This window comes from Solanum verrucosum, unplaced genomic scaffold (assembly GCF_900185275.1).
Source record: "Solanum verrucosum unplaced genomic scaffold, falcon-dt-bn FXZP01001156.1, whole genome shotgun sequence".
Lineage (NCBI taxonomy): Eukaryota > Viridiplantae > Streptophyta > Magnoliopsida > Solanales > Solanaceae > Solanum > Solanum verrucosum.
In genome coordinates, this window is record NW_026019608.1 from 1 (window position 1) to 9355 (window position 9355).

General features: G+C 49.8%; 1 pseudogene; it reads left to right on the plus strand.

The window, feature by feature from the left end:
• The first annotated feature begins 5 nt into the window (after nt 1-5).
• On the plus strand, nt 6-8607 carry LOC125822115 (uncharacterized; annotated as a pseudogene).
• Nucleotides 8608-9355: the final 748 nt, after the last annotated feature.

The following is a 9355-nucleotide window of genomic DNA, read 5'->3' on the forward strand; positions in this document are numbered from 1 at the left end:
TCAGAAAGAGCCCCAGCTTTGGGGTAGACGCCGACCCCGAGGTCGAGAGAGGGCCGCAGCATCAGTCCAGGAGTGAGAGGAGGATCCAGAGCCAGTAGCAGACCCTTCAGCACTTCGTATACCAGATCAGCGGTGGGGCCGTTGGCCATCCCAGCCGCCACCCGGACTAGTTTTGACTCCAGATCTCCAGGCCGCTATTGCTCAGCTCTTAGGTGTGCTTGGGGGGATGCAGCAGCCACCCGCCCCAGCTACACCAGCACTAGTACCGCAGGATCAGCCTACAGTGAGGGCACCTCATGTCCAGATACCACCTGAGGGAGTACAGCCCTTGGCAGCGGACAGACCTATGCCGCTTGAGGACCAGAAGATGCTTGGTGTGTTTCTCAGGTTGACACCACCGAGGTTTTCTGGGGCAGTGGGTGAGGATGCCACGAGTTTCTTACTACTTGTCGTGAGAGGCTTCACACTTTGGGCCTTGTGAAGTCTAGAGGGGCCGACTTCATTGCTTACCAGCTAGATGGGCCAGCCAGGCAGTGGTGGCGCGCGCACATTCATTCGACCAGGCCAGTGGGATCTCCACCGGTATCATGGGATGAGTTTTCTGAGGCCTTCTTGGCCAAATTTATCCCTCGTAGCGTCAGAGACCGCCTCAGGGATCAGTTCTGCAGGTTGGAGCAGGGCTCCATGTCGGTGGCAGAGTACGAGACTAGGTTCCACGAGCTCTCCCGTCATGCCGAGATGATATTACCTACAGAGGAGGAGAGAGTTAGGTGCGTTTTTCGTGGGTTGAGATTGCAGCTTCGGCTTAAGACCCAATCCTTAGTTTCTGCGGGTCGATCCTTTTTAGACGTAGTTGACCATGCTAGTACTATGGAGCATCTTCATCGCGAGGCCCAAGAGGGTAGCGAGAAGAGGGCTAGGCATGAGGGCAGCTACAGTGACTCCCGCCCTAGGTCTAGAGATTATCATGACAGGGCCAGACGACGGTTTCGACAGGGTCAGTCTAGCAGACCTACACAGGCCTCTCTTCAGGCATCAGATTGTGGTCGGAGTGAGGCTAGTTCGAGTCAGGGCCGCGAGGTGTTTCAGTCGGGTTCTTCAGGCCATAGTAGTCGTTCTTCTGGGAGTCGCCCTCGACAGGGTTTCTATGAGTGTGGTGAGATGGATCAATGGGCCAGGGACTGCCCTCAGCATAGTAGGATTGCTCCCGCTCCTCATGCAGCTCCCCCAGCTTTACCAGCACCTCCAGCTAGAGGCCGTGGCCAGGGTCAGGACCGTAGAGGTGGTCAGTAAGGTATACGGGGTGGTCCCCGAGGAGGCAGGTCAGGTGGTAGGTTCGATGGTCAGGGCAGAGGCAGACATAGCCATTTCTACGCAGCTCCAGCGAGGGCGGAAGCTGAGGCTGAGGCATCAGACGATCTGATCACAGGTACTATTCTTTTATGCCAGTAACCCGCCTTGGCTTTATTTGATCCAGGCTCTACTTTTTCGTATGTTTCTGTTTACTATGCCTCTCGATTGAGTATGATGTCTGAGCCTCTGGTAGCGCCGTTGCGTGTGTCGACCCCCGTGGGTGAGTCTTTAGTAGTGGATCAGGTATTTCGAACTTGCTTAGTTACTATCAAGGGGCGTGACACCCGGCCTAACCTTATATTGCTTGACATGGTTGATTTCGATGTGATTCTGGGCATGGATTGGTTATCCCCTTATCGCGCTGTTTTAGATTGCTTTTCTAAGACCATTACCTTAACCATTCATGGTATCCCTCCGGTGGTGTGGCAGGGATCTCGTGGTAGCACACCAGTTTGGGTTATCTCTTTTATTCGTGCTAGGAGGCTAGTGGCTAGTGGATGCTTATCATATTTGGCCTATGTGCGTGATGTGAGTAGGGAGGTTCCTCCGGTTGAGTCAGTTCCTGTTGTTCGTGACTTTTAGATGTGTTTCCTACTAACCTACCTGGCCTACCCCCAGAGCGTGATATTGATTTTCCTATTGAGCTTGAGCCAGGTACTCGGCCTATTTCTATTCCGCCATATCGGATGGCTCCTGCAGAGCTCAAGGAGCTCAGTGTTCAGCTTCAGGATCTCTTGGGTAAGGGATTTATCAAACCTAGTGTATTACCTTGGGGCAATCCCGTTCTTTTTGTTAAGAAGAAAGACGGTACTATGCGCATGTGCATTGACTATAGACAGTTGAATAAGGTGACAATGAAGAATCGATATCATTTGCCTAGGATCGATGACCTATTTGACCAGCTACAGGGAGCTTCAGTGTTCTCTAAGATTGATTTGAGGTCCAGTTACCACCAGTTGAGGATTAGGGCAGCGGACATCCCTAAGACTGCATTTAGGACCCGTTATGGCCATTATGAGTTCTTGGTGATGTCATTTGGGTTGACTAATGCCCCTGTTGCCTTTATGGACTTGATGACGTGTGTGTTCAGGCCTTATATTGATTCCTTTGTCATAGTCTTCATTGATGATATTTTGATATACTCGCGGAGTAGGTGTGATCATGAGCAGCATTTGAGAGTTGTGCTCCAGACTTTGATAGATCAGCGGCTTTATGCCAACTTCTCAAAGTGCCAGTTTTGGTTAGACTCTGTAGCGTTCTTAGGGCATGTTGTATCTAAGGAGGGCATTATGGTAGATCCGGCGAAGATTGAGGCTATTCGTGATTGGGCTAGGCCAACCTCAGTTACTGAGATTCGGAGCTTCGTCGGACTAGCAGGCTACTACAGACGATTTGTGGAGGGTTTCTCTACCTTGGCAGCACCTCTGACTCGGTTGACTCGTGTTGATGTTCCCTTTGTTTGAGGCTCAAGGAGTTATTGACCACCGCTCCTATATTGACTCTTCCAGTTAAGGGGAGGGCTTCACGGTTTATTGTGACGCATCCGGTGTTGGTTTGGGTTGTGTATTGATGCAGCAGGGCCGGGTTATTACTTATGCTCGAGGCAGCTTAAGATTCATGAGCGCAATTACCCCACCCATGACTTAGAGTTGGCGGCGGTAGTTTTCGCACTTAAGATTTGGAGGCACTACTTGTATGGAGTTCGATGTGAGATCTATACCGATCACAGGAGTCTTCAGTACATCATGAGCCAGAGGGACCTTAATTCGAGCCAGCGTCGTTGGATTGAGCTCCTGAAGGACTCTGACCTCTCTATTCTCTATCATCCGGGCAAGGCGAATGTGGTAGCGGACGCCTTGAGCCGAAAGGCGGTGAGTATGGGTAGTCTAGCCTTCATATCTGTTGAGGAGCGACCCTTGTCTATGGACATTCAGTTCTTAGCCAATAGCATGGTTCGGTTGGATATCTCAGATCCTAGACGTGTCTTAGCCCATATGGGAGTTCAGTCTTCCTTGCTTGATAGGATCTGTGGTTGTCAGTTTGAGGATGAGGCCTTGGTGGCCCTTAGAGATCGAGTGTTAGCGGGTGATGGTGGTCAGGCTACCTTAGATCCTGATGGAGTGTTGAGATTCGCCGGCCGCATCTGTGTTCCGAGATTTGGGGATTTGATACGGTTGATACTTTCTGAGGCCCATGAGTCTAGATACTCTATCCATCCGGGCACAGCGAAGATGTATCGTGATTTGAGGCAGCATTACTGGTGGAGTGGCATGAGGAGAGATATTGCTAACTTTGTTTCCCGTTGCTTGTGCTGCCAGCAGGTAAAGGCCGAGCAATTGAGGCCTGGTGGTGAGTTTCAGAGATTACCCATTCCGGAGTGGAAGTGGGAGCGTATCACTATGGACTTCATTGTGGGGTTGCCTCGGACTTCTAGAGGTGTTGACAGCATTTGGGTCATCGTTGATCGATTGACCAAGTCAGCACATTTCCTTCCTGTTCAGTCTTTATTTAGCGCCGAGAGGTTGGCTCATATCTACATTCGGGAGGTGGTTCGACTTCATGGGGTGCCAGTTTCTATTATATCAGATCGGGGTTCTCAGTTCACGTCTAGTTTTTAGAGGACCTTTCAGGATGAGTTGGGCACTCGGGTTGACGTTAGCACAGCTTTCCTCCCGCAGACGGATGGCCAGTCGGAGCGTACTATTCAGGTCCTTGAGGATATGTTGCGGGACTGTGTTATGGATTTTGGAGGTTAGTGGGACCAGTTCTTACCTTTGGCGGAGTTTGCGTACAACAACACCTACCACTCTAGTATTCAGATGGCCCCATTCGAGGCATTATATGGTAGGCGTTGTCGCTCTCCAGTTGGTTGGTTTGAGTCTACAGAGCCTAGGCCGCGTGGTACAGATTTGCTTCAGGAGGCCCTGGATCAGGTGAGGGTGATTCAGGATAGGCTCAGGCCGGCTCAGAGTAGGCACCAGAGTTATGCGGATCGGAGGCGCCGACCTTTGAGATTTTCTGTTGGTGATCGGGTATTCCTCCGTGTGTCGCCCATGAAGGGCGTGATGAGGTTTGGGAGGCGGGGCAAGCTTAGCCCTAGGTACATTGGGCCTTTTGAGATACTACGGACAGTTGGGGAGGTTGCTTATGAGTTGGCCCTACCTCTAGCATTTTCAGCCATCCACCCGGTTTTCCATGTCTCAATGTTGCGGCGTTATGTTCCTACTGAGTCCCATGTGCTCCAGTATGATGCAGTCGAGTTGGATGATCGTTTGACATTTGTAAAGGAGCCAGTTGTCATTCTAGCCAGAGATGTGAGGAGATTGCGCTCGAGAGCCATTCCTGTTGTTAAGGTCCGTTGGAGGCATCATCCAGTCGATGAGGCTACCTGAGAGACCGAGCAGGAGATGCGAGAGCAGTTTCCCATCTTGTTTGAGCCTTCAGGTACTTCCTGACCCTTACTTTCGCGGACGAAAGTCCTTTTTAGTAGTGGATATTGTAATGACCCTCCAGGTCATTTCTGTGTCTTGCCTTCTGTGTGTCGTTTAGAGCGTTCCTGTAGCGACCCCAAGTCATTTATGACTTGCTGGGACTGACAGTTCGGTCACCTGGTCGTTCGTTTGGTCTTGGTGCGAGTTTTTGTGTTTTGGAGCTTATGAACCTTGAACGATCATTTTCGATCAAAAGTTCAAGAAGATGACATCGGAATCCAATTCTGACGAATCCATCAGCTCCGTAAGGGTCATTTTAGGCTAGTAGCATGGTCGACATGACTCCCGAGGTTTTCAGTGTGAGTCGGTGCGATTAGGCGTTTTCACTTTAAGTTTAAGTCTAAGTTTGACTTTGGTCAACATTCTGAGTAAACGCACTCGGATGACTATTCCCTCAATGCGGTTAGCTCCAGAATGTCGAGTTTGGTCTAGATTGACCCTTCTTTTGTGTCCCGAGGTTTTTGATATCTTTCCGAGCCCTTTTGTGGGTTTTGACTTAAAATGGCCTTTGGAAGTGGGACCCACTTTTTATCGAGATGACCTTTGATCGAAATTTCGACTTCTCCGTTGAGTCCGGAATATCGAATTTGGTATGGTTGCATATCTCGTTTGCGTGCACGGGGTTCCGAACGAGTTCGGAGCACCCCGTCGGAGTTTTTAAGTTTTGGAAAAATTGCAGCAAATCTGCTATTTATTGCAGAAAAACCAGCAACATTTCCCAAAACTTAAACCCTCATAACTCTCTCATCTTTTGTCCGATTTAGGCGATTCGAAGTGCGGGAGCTTCGTATTTTCGGTGGCTTTGCGGTAGAGTGTTCGGAAGTTGTTGGGTCCACGTGTTTCGAGGTAATTTCGCGATAAAACCTGACTGCAGTACTTTTTTCGAGTCTTTAATTTTGGTACTTTTGTTTTGGTCATATCTCACTCATTTTAACTCGGTTTTGGGTGATTCGAAGTCCCAAATATTGAGAATTATCGTGACTTCGTCGTAGAGTGTTCAATGAGTGCTGGGCACCTTTCGATTCTAGTTCATTCCGAGTTTAGACTACTGCTATACGGTTTCTTTTAGTTGATTAAAGTGTGGTTTCTTGCTTGTTGGTTTTTGCTGTATTTTGAGCCTCAGATTGTGTTCCAAAACAAGTTTGGAGTGTTGTTTAGGGTCTCTTGACAGAGTCAAATTTGGACAGTTCGGTGCGGGTCCCACGATTCCCGTTTTGACTCCAAAATTGACCAGTCTTCGTTTGTTGTTATTTTGGTGTCTAAATGACCGTAGTAACGTTTGTGACTCTATTTTTGATAGCGGGGCAGCGTTTCGAGACTGTTCGGAAAGGGACATCTCCGGTAAAGTGATTTGGAGAGCGCGCGATTGGCCTTAAGGTAGGCTACGACTTCCTTTCTTTTAGATTGAGCTTAATTGTGTAAAAATCTGTCGATTGGAGTGAATTGGGGGTGAGTACCAGTTTACTACTTAGTTTGATTAGTTACCTTATGTTAGGATCGATTGGCCACATTTCGGGTATAGTATCATGTTAAGCGGTTTAGTAGAGTTGCATGCTTATGTGCTAAATGTTATTGTATGCTTGTATGCTATGTTTGCATGCCTTGTTCATCCTTAACCGTAAGCATGATGTCCTTAGTCTAGGTTAGGCTAGCATTGCCTTAGACTTATGACCCGTGTGTGCTGGATACCCTTGACTTGCTGCCGACGTCGTTCGGATGACTTAGCTCCTTGTAGACTGGAATAGCAGACTTGAGTCTGATAGTTTGAGCCTTAGATTAGGCGTTATCACTTCTTGCTGCACTTCTGTATCTTCTCTCTCTCATTCTGCGATTCCGACACATTCTCGAAGGTTTGGTGCATCACTCGAGGCGTGGGATTGAGATAGTATAGGCTTGGAGCCTTTTATGTGATATCTTAGAGTGGACGGCGTTCCACGGTGGTTGTTGTTGGATTGAATCCTATTGGAGATACCATCACCCCCGAGGTCGTTCTTTCTAGCTGGGCTGGGAACGTATCGCTGGCTGGGTAGACTCGGTGCATCAACGATCACCCCCGGGCCTCTCTTTCTAGTTGGACTGGGAGTGTGCTGCTAGCTGGTGTCCCGGGGTCGCTCTTTCTAGCTGGGCTAGGAGCTGACTGCATGGTAGGACGACTCGCGATATCTACCTCACTCACGAGTCCCTCTTTCTAGCTGGGCTGGGAGTGGACTGTTTGGTTGGGTGCCCCCTAGGGTCACTCTTTCTAGCTGGGCTGGGAGTGCACTGCTGGCTGGTGGAGTCTGATGGATTATCTTAGTTACTTTGGGCTGGGAGCCCGATTTTCTTCTTTTTCAGTAGACTAAGCTTTTTCGTGTACCTGTTGGGCTTATGTGGGTTCGTTCAGGTTTTATTTGAGCTTGTGCAGGAGTGTACCTTCTGGGCATATGGGGTTCCAGTTAAGTTTAGTTTAGTGTACTTAGTTTGTTTCTGGTATGCTCGTGTGCTTTCTTTTCTTATCCGTTTTGACCTCTCTGTGTCTAGATTCTATCCTTTCTTATTGTTTTTACCTTTTTTGCTCAGTCGGCCTGTGATGCCTACTGAGAACCTGTTGTGTTGGTACTCATGCTATGCTCTGCATCTATTTCGTGATGCAGGTCCCAGTACCAGTTACCAGCGGTGATTAGTTCCAGCCTTCTTTTGCAGCTGTGATTCGGAGACAAGGGCGAGCACTTGGCGTTTTGGGGTTTGTTCTGTCTCCTTCTTTTGTTTTAGCTAGTCTTGTTGCCTTTGAGAAACGCTCTGTTGTGGTCCACTTTTGGGACTTGTACTCTTTATTAGATAGCTCTGTACTAGTGACTTCTAGGTTCTGGGAGGAATTTCTGTATATATTTATTTTCGGTTGCTTCCGTCTTGTTATTCTTGTTTAGATTATTGTTTTCGCTAGTTTCTGCTCTTTTGCTCATTGCTTGATGTTCTGGGTTACGGGTTGGCTTACCTACTGGTAGGGTATAGTAGGTGCCATCATGAATCGAGAAATCGGGTCGTAACAAATTGGTATCAGTGCCTCAGGTCCACCGGTCTCACTTGTATAGAGCTAACGTCTAGTAGAGTCTTATGGATCGGTGCGGAGACGTCCGTAACTTATCTTCGGGAGGCTACAGAATGTCCTTAGAAAGATTTCCTCTTCTGTTTCACTTTCGTGCAGCATCTGTCTTATTGGTTCCTTAAAATCTCACTTGTATCACTCATTCGCATGATGGTTCACTCACGAGGTGGCGCGACCGGGGGTGATGCACCCAGGCCTGCAGAAAGAGCCCCAGCTTGGGGTAGACGCCGACCCCGAGGTCGAGAGAGGGCCGCAGCATCAGTCCAGGAGTGAGAGGAGGATCCAGAGCCAGTAGCAGACCCTTCAGCACTTCGTATACCAGATCAGCCGGTGGGGCCGTTGCCATCCCAGCCGCCACCCGGACTAGTTTTGACTCCAGATCTCCAGGCCGCTATTGCTCAGCTCTTAGGTGTGCTTGGGGGGATGCAGCAGCCACCCGCCCCAGCTACACCAGCACTAGTACCGCAGGATCAGCCTACAGTGAGGGCACCTCATGTCCAGATACCACCTGAGGGAGTACAGCCCTTGGCAGCGGACAGACCTATGCCGCTTGAGGACCAGAAGATGCTTGGTGTGTTTCTCAGGTTGACACCACCGAGGTTTTCTGGGGCAGTGGGTGAGGATGCCACGAGTTTCTTACTACTTGTCGTGAGAGGCTTCACACTTTGGGCCTTGTGAAGTCTAGAGGGGCCGACTTCATTGCTTACCAGCTAGATGGGCCAGCCAGGCAGTGGTGGCGCGCGCACATTCATTCGGACCAGGCCAGTGGGATCTCCACCGGTATCATGGATGAGTTTTCTGAGGCCTTCTTGGCCAAATTTATCCCTCGTAGCGTCAGAGACCGCCTCAGGGATCAGTTCTGCAGGTTGGAGCAGGGCTCCATGTCGGTGGCAGAGTACGAGACTAGGTTCCACGAGCTCTCCCGTCATGCCGAGATGATATTACCTACAGAGGAGGAGAGAGTTAGGTGCGTTTTTCGTGGGTTGAGATTGCAGCTTCGGCTTAAGACCCAATCCTTAGTTTCTGCGGGTCGATCCTTTTTAGACGTAGTTGACCATGCTAGTACTATGGAGCATCTTCATCGCGAGGCCCAAGAGGGTAGCGAGAAGAGGGCTAGGCATGAGGGCAGCTACAGTGTCTCCCGCCCTAGGTCTAGAGATTATCATGACAGGGCCAGACGACGGTTTCGACAGGGTCAGTCTAGCAGACCTACACAGGCCTCTCTTCAGGCATCAGATTGTGGTCGGAGTGAGGCTAGTTCGAGTCAGGGCCGCGAGGTGTTTCAGTCGGGTTCTTCAGGCCATAGTAGTCGTTCTTCTGGGAGTCGCCCTCGACAGGGTTTCTATGAGTGTGGTGAGATGGATCAATGGGCCAGGGACTGCCCTCAGCATAGTAGGATTGCTCCCGCTCCTCATGCAGCTCCCCC